This window comes from Pantherophis guttatus, chromosome 9, assembly GCF_059756535.1.
Source record: "Pantherophis guttatus breed Tessera chromosome 9, ASM5975653v1, whole genome shotgun sequence".
In the NCBI taxonomy this organism is placed as follows: Eukaryota; Metazoa; Chordata; class Lepidosauria; order Squamata; family Colubridae; genus Pantherophis; species Pantherophis guttatus.
Window position 1 is genome coordinate 10,053,778 of NC_142071.1, and position 19,441 is coordinate 10,073,218.

The following is a 19,441-nucleotide window of genomic DNA, read 5'->3' on the forward strand; positions in this document are numbered from 1 at the left end:
GATGAACCCTGAATTTTGAACCATTAAAGATGGCTGACTTGTTATATACTTGGTTCTCTGGCAAAGCTTTCATTTTGCCATACATTCAATATAAATTTATGTATTTTCCACCCTTGTTCAGTTAAAATTATACAGTCCTCAATAAATGATGGTAATTGTCACTAAGCAACATGGTCATTAAGAGTGATGTCACATGACTGGCATTTACAACCACTTGCAGGCTTCCACATTGATTTTGCTTGGCTGAAAACTTACATGGGCTGTAAATGTAATAGTACATTAATAATAATAATAATGTTCTTTTGGTGGTTTATATTCTCAGACTCCTTTGTCCCTCCCAATTTAAAAAGGGAAACAATCAATAGACAGTATAGCTATAAAACAATAGATGTACTTCCTTTCTTATACAATTATAAAAAAATATGGATTTACAAAACATATTCATATTTCAAGAAAATCCATATAGTTAAAGGCACTTGGATCACAGATATTTTGTGTCTGTTAAAAAAAAAAGTGGAATCTGGATGAACCTCAAAATTTAATGATCAATAAGGTGAGACACATTTTTTCCCTCCACTGTTCTACTCTACCATATGTGAAAAGACTAAGTGGAGAAAGGTCACGGCTTCATTTAAGAGTGGAAATGAATAGTTCTCCAAATGATATATGACATGAAATATGAAATAGAGGCAGCTGAATAACTCCATTACAGAGAATATGAATGTTGTCTGCAAAGACTGAAACTTAATTAACATTTTAAACCATGCTTTGACATCTTTGCCTCCCCTTATCAGACTATTTGTGTAGCCTGAGGTGTTAAAATGACAACATTCATACCTCTCATAATTCAAGACTTCTTGATAGGAAATGGTTTACCACTACCACTGCCAGCAAGAAAAACAAAATGCTATGAAGACAAATGGAACTCATGTGAATTGAAAAGTGATTATGTCACCTCGTGGAAAAACTTGAAAAATTAATCCAGATGATGTATGGGAGCTAATACTCAATAATCCAAACAATAACCAGAAAACCTGAATCTGTTAATAAAATTTAAAAAAGGAGTCCCTGCAGATTTTACTCTGCTAGATGTTGCCAACTATAGAGGAAAATGCTCAAAGCCATTTCAAGGCCATTGAGCTAGTGCTGTTTGAAGACATTTCCGTGGTGACGTGACCAGTATGACATCACAGAGCACTGTTACTTTTCCACTGAAGTGGTACCTATTTATCTACTCTCATTTGCATGCTTTCGAACTGCTAGGTTGGAAGGAGCTAGGGTGAGGACAGGAGCTAACCCCATCACAAGGGTACTCAGGTTTTGAACCTGGACTGCTGGCTTTCCATCCAACAAGCCTAGCATCTTAGCTATTGAGTCCTCATGCCACTATTAACAGAAGAAGGGTTAACAGGATGAAAACTGTCCATCCTGCGTGAAAGTGAGTAGCTTGAAGCTATGTGCAGGGGAGTGTTAGCCTTGATTTAATTCTAAATATGATTTGCATTTGAGATACAATCATCGGTGGGATTCTTTCACAAAAAGCTACACCAGCTTTTCTACAATTAATCTGCTTATCAGAAGCTCCCTTATCCATTGTGTCTTTTATACTTGTTTCTAAGAGGAGCCTGACAGGTGCAATGACATAACATCAATCAACTACAAAACATTAGTCCTATATTAAAACTTATTTTGTGAATCCTCACAAAATAAGCCTCAGTTATCATAATTAAATAGTAGAGAGTCAGAGAATGGGATGCATTTAGTGGTGGGATTCAGCCAATTCACACCACTTCAGGAGAGCTGGTTGTTAACTTTCTGAGCAGTTTGGTGAATTGGTTGTTGGAAGAAATCATTAGGGCATAGAACCGGTTGTTAAATTATTTGAATCCCACCACTGGATGTACTGTATGTCTATTCTGAATCATTTTGGTTGGCAAGTCACCAAAATAGACATGACCAGTATAAAAACTCTGGAATCTTCTTGTACAAGGAACTCAATCAAAGGAGGAAAGGAAGACCTTTACTGTGGAGATTTAATAAGAATCATCAGCAGCTGGAGTAGACAATTCTGGCCAAGTTCAACCAACATTCCATCCTATCAGAAGGATGGTTCAAAAACCAAAACTCTAACCCAACCCTTTATTATGACATCTTCCTCAGAAAAACAAGATGAACCTTGTCTTTCAGTGCAAGTTGAGGTGTCAAATCTTGATTACATATAAATCTGTTCAAACCAACCCTAAAATTGAGCCACTTACATGAATATACAATGCAATTAGAAGGAAATGGTCATCTCAATATTGCTGCACTAATGAGAACTGCCTCTATGAAATGACTATATTCATTTAATTAAAAAACCCATTATGGAACCCATTCAAAAGGCTGTTCATTGAACTCTTCAAAATAAATCTAATTTGTTTTAGTGCAGAGTTTAGGAGTGTCATTTTAGTTGTACAAACAGATTCAGAACAACTAGAGCTTTGGGTAATATAATAAGCTGCTCACAAAAGAATGGAGGGGCATAGAATTCTATGCAAACAGCTGTGAAAATCTGGGGGAAGTTTCCAAGATGATTGTTAAGATTTTTTTCCTCACTTTTTTTGTACCTATTGCAATATGAAGTTCTTGTGGGCAGGTGTGTGTGCGCCTACGGAAGAGTGTGCATGAGTAAAACTTGGGGTTTAATGGACAAAAAATAGAACCATCTTATGGAAATTGTTGATATATTGGATGACAGGGGTGAGACTTTTATATGAATAAAGGTGGGAAGGACTTACAAATATCTATGGATGGTGAAGGTGATAGAATTGTTACAGATGGTGAACTGACAGTTTTGATTAAAGGAAAGATTTAAAATTTATTTCAGCTTGGAAACATCTTTATTTTATTTATTTTTTTACAAAAAAACCTACAAGAAATGAAATGTTGATTTTGGGAATGGCTGATTAGAATTATGTGGGATTTCTATAACCTTGGAATAATAGCCTGATGCACTTTTTAAATTCATATCAGTACCAAAGAAAGTTGGAAGTCATTCTTTTTCTATTCTTTTTCTTTCTTTCTTTTCTTTTTGCATATCTGTCTTTTCTCTCTTTTGACTGGTTTTTTCTTTTTCATTTTTTTCTTTTCTGTTTAACTTTTAAAGTTATGTTTTCAAAATCAATAAAATTATATTTAAAAAAATATGCAGGAGTAAAAATGGCATATTAAGAAGACATTATTATCCAAAGCTGCAGTTTTCCATACTGAATGTTTTTTTTTTAACCCATCATAGCCCATCTGGGCCACTTTTAGAGGTAGGTAAGTCCCAGAATTCCCCAGCTAGATTCAGCTAAACTAATTGCTTGGAATCCTGGGAGCCTACTTCTCTGGAATGCACTGAAATTTGAATAAATTAAATTATGGTAAAGATAAGCACAGGAAATTTATACAGGAGTAAAGCACATTTCTGTTCAGTCCTGCACATCAAATTATTAAGAGAAATGTTGGTGCAGTGGTTAAAATGCAGTACTGCAGGCTAACTTTGCCTGCAATATGCTTAGGACCTGGGTATGTACGAGATCGCCTTCTGCCACCGGTAGCCTCCCACTGGCCAATACGCTCCCACAGAGAGGGACTCCTCAGGGTGCCGTCGGCCAAACAATGCCGACTGGCAACACGCAGGGGGAGAGCCTTCTCTGTGGGGGCACCTGCCCTCTGGAATGACCGGCCCCTGGAGGTTCGTATGATCCCCAACCTTCGTACCTTTCGCCGTGCCCTTAAAACCCTGTTGTTCCAACAGGCAGGGCTGTCTTAGAATATAAATTTTAAATGGGGCTCTTTGTCAATTTTTAACTTTGTGGGCCAAATTTAATATAGTCGTTTTAAATTGTTTTTAAATTTTGTGAGTTTATGTGTGTTTTAACATGGCTGTACACCACCCTGAGTCCTTCGGGAGAAGGGCGGTATAGAAATTTAATAAACTAAACTAAACTAAACTAAACTTTGAACCTGACCAGCTCAAGGTTGATTCAGCCTTCCATCCTTCCGAAGTCAGTAAAATGAGGACCTAGATTGTTGGGGGCAATAGGCTGACTCTGTAAACTGCTTAGAGAAGGCATCTTAGAGAGGGCAATAAAGAACTGTGAAGTAGTATATAAGTCTAAGTGCTATTGCTATTAATAGAAGTAGCATTAGTACTATTAGTTCCATCATCATCGTAAGTTGCACAAGCTGGGTTCTTACCATTATTATTTAAAATATCAGGCAATAAGGAAGAAAATAAATGGCCCAGGCATGACATATGGTATATGCAAATATACCCATGTGAAGACCTGTTTTTTTCCAAAGCACTAAGCTCAGAGGATTAATTAAACCAGGTATGTACAGTATGCATGACAATATGCTATGGGAGAGTTTTGATTTGATTGTTTTTATATATTCTGCTTTGTATGTCAATGTATTGATAGCCACCTATAGTCATTAGGTTGAAATACACAGCCTTGGGGGGGGGGAGGAATCACTATCTGGTGTGTTTATTCCAATGTTATAGTAGAACAATTAAAAGGGAAGAACTATGCACATTTCCTTAAACTCTTGGAGGAAAGGTGAAGTGAAGTTCAACAAACAAGCAATTAGGATACATCACAAAACAATGGGTTAATAAGGTAGGAGCTAGGCAGCATAATGAGCAGATATAAAAATAATATTCTAACTTAGGTAGCTCAATATTTTTATTCAAATTCTGTGAATGAACAGCCAGAGAAATAATAGATTTCACACTGGGTGGATGTATAGCTAAGGTGAGATTTATATCTATGGATAAGTCAAAGCATTGGCAGTATCATCCAGCTCCTCCCACAGAGCTGCTTAAGAAGAAGCAGGCTGGAAAGGTACTAGCTGGTTACATTTTGAGTAATGAGCAAGTAAAGTAACTCTGCAAAATGTCAAGAGGGGAGGATGTCTGTTTCCCAGCTGCTTTGCTTTGAGGCCAGGGGCATCTGCTGATGAGCAATAGGTTGCTGAAAGGGCAAAGAAACAGGCAAAGTGAAGTAGCACAGCTCCTCTGAGCTCTCCACACTAGGTTTTTTGAAGTTCTGCTTCAATTTGGTGAGTCAGTTCAACACTCCTATAAAATGATACTGATTACCAAGACAAGAGCATCCCATCTCCAGATGTATTCAACATGTAATTTTACAACCATCCATAGCACTTATTTCACTTAAGGGCTTTCCAAGTCAAAGCCCCAAGATTTAACCATATGATTTAAATGGATGTAGTGACAAAGAGAAACCTGGCCCCATGAGAGGCTGTCAGTCACTAATAAACTTTCGTTCTCCTGTATTTTCTTCAAAAAGAGCCAAATGGGACAGGAAAGCCATCCAGAGATTTTGCTGCAGGGAAAATAAATCAGATTAGAAGGTGTGAGGGTGTGTGCTTGCACAATCAGGTAGGGTGAAGAAAGTGGGAGGGGGGGAAAGATAAATTCCAGCACTGAACTTTCCATCCAAACATTAATTTGCAACCAGGCACTGGGAAGATTTGAATTCTTTATGTGCTTGTTAATTCTAAGACACAGCACTGAAAATAAAAACCATTCTGTTCAGCTCAGGGAAGAGGTCCTTTGGCAGGGCACATTTGCTGCTAATGAAGGAATGTGATGCACGGTCTAAGCAGCGTTTAAAAATTTAGTGTGTTGGATGCAGAGAGTCAAGTGCTGTCCACATGCCACAAATCCCCACAGAAACTCACAGGGCTGTATGGCAGAGCAGAAGAGCAGATGATGTGATTAGGCCATCAATATAACCCAGCAGAAATTTTGTCCTGTCTTTATGGCAGTGTATGCATCATTCCATTATGCTGCCAGGCATGTCAGAGAGGCAGCAGGGAAAGGCTACAAAGAATGACACAACTTTACCAAAGCCTTGCAATTTGCTTTAGTGCTGTCAGTGTCTGGCCCATGCTGCAAGGAAATCACTTTCCACGGGCTCCAATGAAAGGATTGGTAGAACAGTGGTCTGTCTCCCTTGTAAAAACAAACTTATCACAGGATAAGTAGCTTTAAAGGTAAAGCTTTCCCGGGCCAGTTGTGTCCAACTCTAGGGTCAGAGCTCATCTCCTTTCTTAGCTGAAGGAGTCAGCATTTTCCATGGTCATGCAGCCAGCTGGAGTATAGGCCGAAGCACACGGAACACTGTTACCTTCCCACCAAAATGGTACCTATTCATCTACTTGCATTTTCATTCTTTCAGACTGCTAGACGGGCAGGACCCAGGGCAAGGATGAGAACTCACCACATCGTGCTGCGCTTGGGTCTTGAACCCAAACTAAAACATTTGTTACAAACCACGGTTTACATACCTGATGACTAAATTTATAAAGCATGCTACTTCATATCCAAAGAAATGTTATTGTTGTGATCTGCCAGCAGCCTGCGGAGCTGGCAGCGGAGTCGGACAGTGAGGAGGCTGGGGAGGACAATGGGCCAGTCCTGGAGTCAGGGGAAGGCCCGGACGAGGGCTCTGCGTTGGAGGCAGAGATGGGACCAGGGCCATCTGGGAGCAATGTGCGGACTCCGGAGCCTCCAGAGGCGGATAGCAGAGAGGCAGAGGAACAGGAGGAGCCTGTTCCTAGTGCACACATGCGAAGAGCTGCCAGAAGGCAAGAGCAGCTAAACCAAAAAGGATAACTCAGGAGTAAGGCCAGGAGAATATTAGCCCTTCCCAGAAGGCTTAAAAGAGCAGCAACGGCTCTTGGGATCTTTGTAGGAAAGCAACATTGCTACATTTGTTTCTTGTCAGCATCTCTTGCTTCTGAACTTTTGCCAAGAAAAGCCTTTGGCAGGGTGCCAAAGAAGACAAAGGTTGGTGATAAGGCCGAAGGACTGTTTATGAAGAATTTGTTTTGGATTTAATTTGGACTAAGCTGAGAATGAAGTAATTCTTAGCTGTTCTAATAAAATATGTTTGTTTAGGACTGATTGTGTCTGGTAATAACTACTTGGACCTAGGTCACAGCAGCTATGGCATCACATATGCATGTAATATGACCCAGGTTAACATTAAATCCATCCTTCATCCCCTTCCAATTGTTTCATGAGAGCCTACTTAGTATCATATCTTACATTTGGGGTATTTAGGGTTTGGGTTGGGTTGGGTTGGGTTGGGTTTATTGATTAGCCCGTGAGCCATATCAAAGTGCAGAGTTTCAGACACAAATTATTAGTAAAATCTGATTAAAAACAATTTAAAATGGATTAGGATAAAATACAATTTAAAATGAAGTTGGAGTAAAATACAGTTTGAAATGAAATTGTAATAAAATACAATAATTTAATATATAAATAAAATATGATAAAATTATATTTCGCTGTCACCCCTACAATCTACCCCAATCAGTCCCACATATTCCAATCTCAACCGAACCATTTTCCGTAAGTACTGTGCTGTGTTAAATGTTAGTTGCGGATTCTGGCTGCACACAAGGTAAGTTGTTTCAATATGGGATCCAAATGGGCCATTCATTTAGTATCTAGACGAAGGTGCCTGTCTCTCACCCTCTTATACAGGCAACAATCAAATAGGATGTGAGCCAGGTATTTAGTATAAAAGCCCATGGTGTACTTTGCCATAAATTTACAGTTCTAACATACTATTTTGTGCCATATGAAGTAAAAAAAAAATGAACATAACTTGTGTTTGGGGCACAGGATAGAACACACTAAAGCATCAAAACCTGGTTTAAATCTGTTCCAACAAGATCTCACTTCCAGTTTTTACCAGCAATATAGTATTTCTTCATGGATGTCCATAAAATGCTTCCCATCCTTTTGGATGTGCTGAATTTGGTGTCAAGATAAAGTAGGCAAGATTGGATAAGTCCTTCAGAAGCTTTTCAGTTATTCTACACAGTAAGAAATAGTACCTTTGAATAGAATTTGAAAAGACTCTGTATCTTTATTATATAAATATGCATAACTTTGGTAAGCTTATTTCTAAGCATATTGTTACAATACAATTTCACCCAGTCACTTTTACTGTTGCTTTGAATAGTCATAGATCCGAATAGTAGTTTCCCAAAAGATTTAAGTGGCAAAGAGAGAAAAGCAACCCCAGTGCTTTGAATGACAGGATGATTTTTCCCCTCTCTCAAATGATATATAGAGGAGGAAGAAAGAGTATAAGAGGACAAGGGATGTGTCACAAGCAGTCAAGACAAATGCACAGCATGAGCCAAATTGAGTGAGAAACGTCTCCAGGGAGTATCATAAGTACTTAGCAATATGGTCGGTGCTTGTACACCATACTCTTAAAATAAATAAAAAAAAACACTTTATTATGCAAGCACAATCACTGTATACAACAGAGGGCAGATCTAAGTATTCTCACTGGAAAATACATTTTGAGTTTTTGACCATATTGGAGCTATGTTAGTGCAGAATGGAAGAAAAGAAAATCCTGTGATTGATAGCTTGTGATAATGCCTAACAGAATGTCTTACACAGAACCCAAAGGAGGATAAGTGAGAGCATTTAGATCTTCTGTTTCTGAGATGTTCCGAAAAATCAGCCGATCCAGTTCTTAAGCAATCTCGGGGAGATAGGGATTCAAAGCATTTCTCCGGTTAGAGAAAGTAACCCTGTCAGATCACTCAGGTTTACGCCTTTGAACTCCAGTTCTGCCTGCAATAAATCTAGTCTCATAATGAATTAATTGTGTGTGAGAGAGCAGAACAAAGAAGAGAAGCCTTCCTCATGGAACATGGTACTTTGGGTCCTATTCAGTAATTTTGATGGTGGTTTTGTTGAATATCCTTCATCACCTGCCTAGGCGAGGAAGAGGTTGGATCTGGGTTGTAGTTGAGAAAAAAGAGGTTCTAACACCTCTGAAATAGGAGTAAACCAGCCATTTCTCAAGACACCAAGCTTGTATCTTATGGAAACGAAGAATTCCCACGTTATGTTTAACTGTCTCAGGGAAGGTTGTAAAAGAACTACACAAGGCTCTTGACAAATTGTCTAGACCTTTGGCTGTTTGGATTCAAACATGGGCACAGGAAAGATCACACTTTAGTCATTTTTTTTTTTATTGAAAAGTTTTTATTTTATAAACAAGCATACATACAATATATAATCAATCAATCAGTGTATCATCTGAATACATCTTTTTTCCTCTTACTCCTCCAATATTTATCATATCTTGATATTATCATTTCATTTGTTGGAACATTTTCCCCACATTTACTTTTATATTTGTACCTTTATCTATTCAACAATTTTATCCCAACCCAACCCAACCCTCCCCCCCCGACTTCCCAGAGCAAAAACAGGTATAACATTTAACAAACAAAAGCTAAAATATACTAACCTACTACAAAGTTTAAAACTCCCTCACACTCTTTAACTTCTTTTTTACAAATTCATCAACCTCCCTTTTGTAAATTCTCAAAATCAATTGAGTTAAATTCTTTCTTCCTGAATATAAAAGCCTTTTTCTTGGTATGTAAGCAAATAACTTTAACAATATTACAAGCATTAACAAACACTGATAAGTTTCATTTTCATCCCTCAAACACCTTTCTTTTTCAACATTGCTCCCAAATAAGATTCTAAATTAAACATTTATCCTCTTTATTCCTTCATAAACCAATTATCAATTTCTAACTATTTAGCATTAAAAATTCTAAATTAAACATTTTAAAACTTTAAACATTTTATCACTTATACCTTTTAAAATAGTATAATCTTATATTAAACATTTTAAAAACCTCTTAATGCATCAATAAGACCTTCTTAATTCATTTCTCAAAATATAAATTTCAAAACTTTCAGGAAACTATCCCTTAAATTTTTAATTAACCATTTCTATATTTTTTCCAGTCCTTCTTCCTCAATCAACATTGCTCCCTAATAAAGTTCTAAATTAAACATTTATCCTCTTTAATCCTTCATAAAATTAAACATTTTAAAACTTTAAACATTTTATCTCATATACCTTCTTAAAATACTATAATCTTATGTTAAATATTTTAAAAATCTCTTAATACATCAATAAGACATTAAATCATTTCTCAAAATATAAATTTCAAGCCCTTCAAAAAGGTATCCCTCAAATTTTTAATTAGCCATTTTAATACCTCGATAACTCTTAAAAAACTATCATTTTTACCTCGATAGCTCTTAAAAAGCTATCATTTTTATATCCAAAACCAATTGTAATAACACACTTCCTTTATATTATTATCTTAGAATAAACTTTAAAAATACAAATTTAATTAAGCTTCTCAACCTATTGCCAAAATCCACCCCAAAAAAGATTAATTTTCATTTCTTCCCTTCTTTCTATATTTTTTCCAGTCTTTTTTCTTCGATAATTCTTTCTTCTTCAGCATTGCTCCTCCTCCTGCTTTTATTTTCGAAAAATTTTAAAATTTGGATTTGAGGTTGATGTCTCTTTGAAAGTTTTTGTCTTCTTAAAGTTATTTCATTTAATTTGAAACCCCCATAAATCTCTCTCAAGTCCTCCTGATTAAACTCTTTCAGATTCCTTTGCTTTCCCCTCTTGGTCTGGAAAGCATCCTTTTTATCCAAAGTCACATTAAACTGGATTTCTGCCCCATCTTCTTCCAACAGCTCACTACTGTCTAAAAAGCCTTGAAATGATACTATATTCTCCTTTGTCTCCATGTTTTGAGTCAAAACAGTTTCCTCTTCCTGAGACCTTTCATCAAAAAAACCTTTAAGACTTTCCAGTAAAGCAGTGGTTTGTGACTCAAAAATTTCATGTATTATAACTCTTATTGGTGTATTTGCTGGTGTGTGTAATAATAGTCCTTCAGCACTTTCAAAGGTACCAGCCATTTTCTTTTTTTTTCAAAGTCCAATTATTCACACAATTTAAAAATGTAAATTAGTTGAAATCAATTCCATAGTCTTTTGCTTTCCGCTTCCACTTTAAATCTTTTTCTTAATGTGTAATCCGGTAGTTGTTAACAATGTTGCAAATGTTAAAAAGCCCTTTCACTGATAAGTTTCGTTTTCACGCCCTCAGGCGCCATTTCCCCCTTTTTTTAAACGGCGTTAAAGCTCAATACTTGCTTTTTGTCGTTCTCCTGATTTTGCTCTGCCAGCATCCAAAGTCATGATGTCTTATAAAACTTAAAATTGCATTGCTGGTGTGGTCGCTATGCCTCGGTCTGCAAAAGGCAGACTCACCCTGGATCCGGAGCTAACGAAGGGCTTTCAGGGAGCTCTCACCCTGCAAATCCCAGGCTTAAAAAGAAAAAAAACCTGGGGGTCTAGGGGAGCTCTACCCAGACCCTTCTGCTCTTCTCTCCCCCTTTTTCCCAGGGGGAGATTTTTTAGCCGCTAGACAGCTGGTTTTCACTGTTCTAGCGTCTATACAGATCGCGGGGCTGGAGCTCCGACAGGAGCATCCGTTTGGCGTTCGCGGAGCCACCGGAAGTCACACTTTAGTCATTCTTGTGGATGACCTGTGTAGCGATGTGGATGGAGTACTGTAAGACCATCTTTGTATTATCAATTAGATGTATCTTTTTATGATGGTTGTGCTCCTCCTTAAAAAGGCAGGTTCAGCCAGTGGCAGTGGGGCAGTGGGGCATGGGGGTGGAGGAGAAGAGGTTGAACACTTCGATCCTTTGTTGTAGATGGAGACTTTTCCCTGTTCTGTTAAATCAATGGAAGAAATCCATTAATTTGTTGATGATGCTCAATTGGATATCTCCATAAGAACTTTAACGTGCTATGCTGATTTCCTGTGTCTGGAATTTATCAGGATCTTGTTGGGCATAAATAGGTTCAGATCTGACCTGATTCAACCCATATTCTGAGAGGGAGTTATTTTTGTAAACTATACTATTTTATCAACAGGACAGGACTCTTATTTCTCAAAGGAATGAAAAGTAACTGAAATTAGCTCTTTGCATCCCGTTTTGAATACCATTGCAAATTGACCTATTTCAAAAGCATATTTCTGTTTTGCCCCCAACAGATGAATTTCTGGGGAGCACCAATCACGATTATTAAGCTTCTATGGTACGGTTGTCCTGTGTACATTTATAATAGATGACTTTGTTATTTAAAAGCATTCCATCTTAAATAAGTTTATTATGATGGTGTTAACATAATTAAGTAATTAAAAAGTCATTCAAAGAATTATAGTAATGAAACATATCCAATTGCAATCTTATATCAAATAAAAATTGATCATTTCCTGCATTTATTATCAATATTGATTCTTACTATATATATTATAAACAAAGGTTTCCCTTGTCCAGTCATGTCTGACTCATGAAGTGCTCATCTCTTTTTCTTAGCCGATGGAGCCAGCATTGTCCGAAGACTCTTTCCATGGTCATGTGGCCAGCATAACTATACACCAAGGCACACAGAATGCTGTTATTTTCCAACTGAAGTAGTATCTATTTATCTACTTGGATACTTTCAAACTGCTAAGTGGGCCAAGAGCTGAAGCAAAGACGACAGCTCACCCCACTGCAAGGTGCTTGGGTCTTAAACTCAGGCATCAGCTTTCCACCTAGCAGGCTAGAGCCTTTAACCACTAAGCCATAATGTCTCCCATACTATATTAACAAAGAATAATAGAATTTATTCTTTGAGTCTTATATTTACAAGGAAACCTGGATCGGAGTTGTTTACTTCTTATTTCTACTTAATTTAGGCTGAGGGAGTGACCATATGACACACATTCACTTTTTTCCTTTTTATTTTCTTTCTTTCTCTTCCCCCTTTCCCATGGAAAGCTCAATGGAACTAACTTAATATTGATCCCACTGAGTTTCCAAATATTGTTTCTGAATAAACAAATAATATTATGAAGTTATGTCATAGAAGGAGAGTTTTATTTCCTTTGCCTTTCTTGCTTGTTTCCTGTATGAGGGAGATGCTATTATCCCTGTCTCTACCACTAGTGAAAATAAGACTTAACTGTCAATATATGGCAGAGGCCAACTGACTCTAGAGTACTCCCCATGTAACCAAGAAGTGATGGCTGGTGAATCATCATTATAATATATGTTTCTGAAAATCTGCAAAGTACCCTTCTGGGAATCTGCTTCCTAGCAGTTCTATGTGAATCTTTGACTAGCTTAGAAAAGCAAAGCTCACTGATGCTTAAACCCGTTTTCCACTCGCTTGCCTTCCTGTTTAAAGACAAATCATAAAAGATTAAAAAAAAAAAAGGCCTACACTATCAATTTGAAACCGGGATCCTTGAAGATGACTTGTCAGACTCATAAAGCATAGCTGTAATGATGGCTGTATTTGTAGCAATGCAATCTTACGGGGCCGTATCGTACGGCTGCTGCAAAGATTTGATGTCATATCAGCATATCTTCCACTTCACATGAGACAGGAAGGGATCAGCTTCTTATTCAGTTGTACACTGGATATTGCAGTTCATAATATATTTCAGAATTGCTCAGGTGGAAAATGTGAAGGGGCAACAACAGGACAACTAAATCTGGGATATAACAATCCGGGCAATGCAGAAAGAAGCAAAATAATGCTTCCTTTGCTGACATCTAAAGGTTGTCTGGATTTTCACATTCTGTGTCTTATAGCCCTCTGTCTGATGATCTGATTATTGAGCAATAATGTATGTGCATGTTTCTGTCTGAATGAATTTGTTTATGTTTAAACAGCAAATGGCAACCAATAATTCACAAATTCTACCTATGAGTATTATACAGATAATACAGTATTCCTGGCATCAAACAGATTTGTTAAAACCACAGCTTCTAAAGCTCCTAGGAAGTGGTCATGTGGAAATATTGGGAGATATTATCTCAATATATATATGGAGAGTAACATCAAGTTACAATATCAAATAATCCCTCACAAATGAGGGCAGATATCTCTTTTATCCAGCATTCTATTTTCTAACCTGATGAATCAGTGACTCTTGAATTCCAGTTCAACTTGAATTTATTACAAAGATCTACTTAAAAAAACCTCTAAAACATAATACTAAAAAGAACTATCCTTTAAAAGAAATGCTAAATGAATTAATAGATCGTAAAAGATTGGATTTTTCATAATTTCTCAACAGAATAGGTCTCATGTAGAAACAGCAGTTGAGCAAAATTTTGTGACCACCTTTGATTGATATGGAAACCAATTCCCTAATAATACATTCATATATTCTCTCTGATCTACCTGGGTGTATGGTAATGAGCAGCTATATTAATTCATTTTGAAGCCATGTATAAAATAGGCAACAAAATGGCACATGATCTATTATTTCCTTTCTTTTTTAATCTACACTGTCAATCTACTTTTTGAAGGTTGTCATATTTTACATTGAGTAACATACGTTATAGCAGAGTGGTTCTCAACCTGTGGTTGGCGGGCCCCTGGGGGGACACGGTGTCATCACAAAGTGTCCGGTAATATTTGTTGCAATCTAGTGCTTTAAATCTTGAGTTAAGTCTTGGTAGTCCATGGCCATGGCCACAAAAAGCAGTTAAAGGGGGTCCATGCTATATAGGACAAAGGAAATAATAATAATAATAATAATAATAATAATAATAATAATAATAATAATAATAATAATAATAATAATAATAATAATAATAATTTTATTTCTATACCGCCCTTCTCCCGAAGGACTCAGGGTGGTGTACAGCCTATTTAAAAACACAAGACAAACATCAATTTAAAATTAAAAATTATTAAAAAAAATTGGCTCCATTTAAAACCCCAGAAATTTAAAATACCCCAATTTAAAATTATCATGTCGATAGCCCGGCCTGGCGGAACAACAGGGTCTTCAGTGCACAGCGAAATACCCGGAGGTCGGGGATCTTACATATTTCCGGGGGCAGTTCATTCCACAGGGCTGAGGCTCCCACAGAGAAGGCCCTCCCCCTGGGTGTCGCCAGCCGACATAACTTAGCCGATGGCACCCCGAGGAGACCCTCTCTGTGGGAGCGAACTGGCCGGTGGGAGGCTATTGGTGGCAGAAGTCGGTCTCGAAGGTACCCGGGTCCTATGCCATGGAGCGCTTTAAAGGTGGTAACCAGAACCTTGAATCGCACCCGGAAGACCACTGGGAGCCAGTGCAGCTCGCGCAGGAGGGGTGTCACATGGGCACAACGAGTTGCACCCATAACCACCCGCGCGGCTGCATTCTGGACCAGTTGGAGCCTCCGAGTGCTCTTCAAGGGGAGCCCCATGTAGAGAGCATTACAATAGTCCAGCCGGGAGGTGACAAGGGCGTGAGTGACCATGCGCAAGGCGTCCCGGTCCAGAAAGGGCTGCAACTGGCGAATCAGGCGAACCTGATAAAAGGCCCCCCTGGCCACGGCCGTCATATGCTCTTCTAAAGACAGCCGTGCATCCAGGAGGACACCGAGATTGCGAGCCCTCTCTGTGGGGGGCAAAGATTCACCCCCAATAGTCAGCGATGGCACCTGCTGACTATATCGGGATGCCGGAAGCCACAGCCACTCAGTCTTGGAGGGGTTGAGTCTGAGCCTGTTCCTCCCCATCCAGACCTGCACGGCCTCCAGGCAGCGAGACATCACATCAAGGGCATCGTTGGGGTGGTCTGGGGTGGAGATGTACAGCTGAGTATCATCAGCGTACAGATGACACTTCACCCCAAAACCACGGATGATCTCACCCACCGGCTTCACATAAATGTTGAACAGAAGGGGCGAGAGGACCGACCCTTGCGGCACTCCCCATGCGAGGTGCCTCGAGGTTGACCTCTGCCCCCCTGCCAACACAAACTGCGAGTGGTCGGAGAGGAAGGAGAACCTCCGCAAAATGATGCCCCCTATTCCTAACCCCCTCAACCGCTGCAGCATGATACCATGGTCGATGGTATCAAAAGCCGCTGAGAGATCTAATAGGACTAGGACAGAGGAGCAACCCCTGTCCCGAGCCCTCCAAAGATCATCCACCAACGCGACCAATGCCGTTTCTGTGCTGTACCCCTGCCTGAAGCCCGACTGGCACGGGTCCAGATAGATAGCTTCATCCAGGTGTCAGGGAAGCTGTCGTGCCACCACGCGCTCAACAACCTTCGCCACAAAACGAAGGTTGGAGACCGGACGGTAGTTGGCTAATTCAGCCGGGTCCAGGGAAGGCTTCTTGAGGAGGGGCCTCACTACCGCCTCTTTCAAGGCAGCAGGAAAGGCACCCTCACTCAGAGAAGCAGTAAATCGTAAATAAATCGAGTTATCATTTAAGTAGGGTGGGAAAAAAAACCAGTGGCCTTTTTAATAGCTACCTGACTTTCACTCTTTGCCATTACTGGACCAATGCAACCAATGGAAATTGAAATGAAAACCCAACAATGCCACCTGGCAAAATACGAAAAAGTTCAATTTTTTTTCCACAGGGTGAGTCAAATGTATTCCAGACAACAAAATGACTAGAAGTTGATTGTTACGGACTAATTTAAAAGAGAAACTCAAATGACTAATGGTAGCCCTTGTCTAGGATGATGACATTCTAGGTTTCAACTGCAGCAACAACTCTGTTAGACAATGAAGAACACATACAGTAAAGCTGTTAAATGGAATATTAAGTCATTTTTCAGCTTTATGAGGTATATCAGACAGAAAACACAATCAGGTGAGCTAATTTTACTTTATTAAAAGGCTACAGTAACAGAATCTTGCAAATCTGACAGTACATCTCTTCAATTGTCTCCTTTACAGCCCAAGAAACTAGGAACAATCTCTTGTGAGACATTAGCTATGCTCCCATTCCTTCTGTGAACGTGACTGCCTCTTATCTGACCAATGATGGAAATTAAAATCTAAGAATGGATTTCCTTGGCTACAACATTTCTCATTGCAAAACAAAAGGCAAGACGTGAGTAATTGCAGCTAGTGGATGTCGAGAGATTTAGTTAGCTCCTGTGCTTGGCAGTCCTTGTTGAAGAGAACCATTTGTCTATTTAGTGCTTGAATTGTTTGTGACTCTTGACCTTTGGACTACTTGGTTTGGCATCCTGTGACTTTTAGAATATTTCTGGACTACATTATTGCTTGTTGGCTTCTATTTGGCTCCCTTGGGGAAAGCATTCTTTACCAGACATTTGAATCATATTCTTGTCTGCTGTTATCTGCCTAAATTCCTGTGAATATTCCTGCTTCTCAAGTATTGTGTTTATGAATATGGGTTAGCAACCTTGAAACACAACACCATGCAGAAACATCACAATTATAAGCCAATTCCTAAAGTAGCACTTCTCTGATTTGGACAATCAGCCAGCAATATATGGAAAAAAGCAGTCATCTCTCTTGCTGCCTCCTTAGTCAATTTATTCTGTAGTGAAGGAGGAACACCATAAGGCAGGGGTGTCAAACTCACGTCATCACGGCGGTGTCACGTGATAAATTGGGACTTTTTCCCCCTTCACTAAACCAGACATGAACGTGGCCAGCATGTGATGTATCTGGCCCATGGGCCGGGAGTTGACAAGGGTAGTTTGCCATAAGGCATTCTTCTGGATGAGTTTGTATATGGTATACCCAGGGGTGGGTTCTAAATTTTTTTACTACCGGTTCTGTGGGTGTGGCTTATTTTGTGGGTGTGGCTTGGAGGTCATGTGACTAGGTGGGCGTGGCTAGCTGGTCAGAGTCATTTCTGGAAGGTCCTCACACTTACGACCAATCCTTGCATTTATGACCCGACTCATTTGTTGGCTTTTAACACTGATCAGCTGTAGGACGGCCCTTTGAAGCCCCGCGGCAAGAGTTTAAACAGTTTTTTCCCTCTAGACGTCAGCTGGGACTCAGGAGGCAGCAACAGATTGGGGGTGGGACCAAATAAAAGGTAAGAATAATGTGGGTGGGTGGGTGGGTGGGTGGGAGGGCGGGGGGGAGAACCGGTTCGGTGACGTCATATCGTCACTGCTACCGGCTCGGCCGAACCGGGAGGAACCCACCACTGGGTATACCTGAAGTAATAATGTTCTTACAAAACATCAACCTCTCTTTAATCAAAGTTTGAGTCTGATACTACAGGTGAATATCTTATATTTTAATTTATCTGCAATCCAAAGTGACATCCTTTACTTACCTGTAAATTACAGGCTTATGTATGTACAAAAACCCACATTTAGATGCATTCTACTTCTGAATACGAAGCTAAATCAATTAGAATTGTGAGACAGAGATAAAACCTATAAAAAATTCCTTTAATAAAGCTAGTTTTATCAATTTTGTGAAGTAATATTTCCATCTGCTTGTCTTCCATGTAATGTGTTCATTACTTGTTTGTTTCCACAAGGTATTTTTGTCACCACACTCACATGGATTCAAAACATATCAATATTCTTCCAGTCAACTAGCAGATGTGTATGGAATGAAAACTTATGAACAGCTTCCCTCCAAAATATTATTTTTAGATGATGGAAGGAGATTTGAAAACTCTGTTAGTATCATTGATCAAGATGCTCCTCTCATGCAATGAATTCCATGCATTTGTAATTCTGTCAATGAACCCTAGATAGATATCTTGTTCTTGAAAGTTCAATTTTAAGAATGTATATTCAGAGACTTCCTGCTTGCTTTAGCACTGGGAGAGAATCTCCTATTAGTTTTCACACATGAGATAAGTTGTTTTTAGAAACAGTCAAAACTGCCTAGGATTTGCTTGGGTTTAATTTGGAAGTTCACAGAAGCTGTGCTGCTACTGTCACTAAAAATGACATATTTACTTATGTAACCAATGTATATGCTTTCTATTCCCAAAGGCTCCGGATGGCTTATTAAACTTAAAGAACTGCTACATCTGAAATGGAAAAGATTTGGGGTGGGGAGAATCCTTCCTTTGGAGAAATTCAGGAGGACAACTGTAAAATTTTTCTGGTAACCTAAGGATGTGTAATTTCACAAAGTCATTTGCTTACTGTTGTAAACACAATCTAAGTTCACATGGTGAGCTACTGGTTTACATATGTATCAATCAAGGGAGAAGACATCCTTAGACCAAGTATTTACATTAAAGTATTTTATTATTTGCAATGCCTAATTTACAAGCAGGTAACAACAGGCAAATGAATTAAGAAGAGCAGCAGCTTCAACCTACCTGTGGAATGATCTGTTACCTAGATGGTTAAAACTTGGTCATTCCTTCCACATCTGCCTGTGCAAGCAAAACCATTTTAATTCTTGTTATTATCACACTTAAACGAATTATTATAATTCATACTGTGTCATCTCTATGTGTCTTTAAAAATTTGATGCACGAATTAAGCAGAGTTTAATAATGGGAAAAAAATTCTTAAGCCTAGCTCGGGATAAAGTTGTACAGGTATGTTAAAGCATTAGGAGACAGCTTGTGGAACTGCATTATTAGTGTCCTCTCTACTAAGAATCCTCTACATTCCATCCTTGCACAGCAGGTAGATGAAGAGTGACAACAAGGACTGGGTATATATTCCTATATCATGGTTGGCCGGGC

At 38.8% G+C, this 19,441-nt stretch overlaps 1 protein-coding gene and 1 long non-coding RNA gene across 3 annotated transcripts in view; one reads left to right on the plus strand and one right to left on the minus strand.

The window, feature by feature from the left end:
- Nucleotides 1-19,441, minus strand: part of LRRTM4 (leucine rich repeat transmembrane neuronal 4) — a 419,295-nt gene that overhangs the window by 254,160 nt on the left and 145,694 nt on the right. The window lies entirely within an intron of this gene.
- LOC117677000 (uncharacterized) lies at nucleotides 1,287-18,793 on the plus strand. Its single transcript, XR_004594602.3, has 3 exons — nucleotides 1,287-1,438; nucleotides 16,687-16,843; nucleotides 18,732-18,793. It is a non-coding gene; the product is annotated as an uncharacterized LOC117677000 (long non-coding RNA).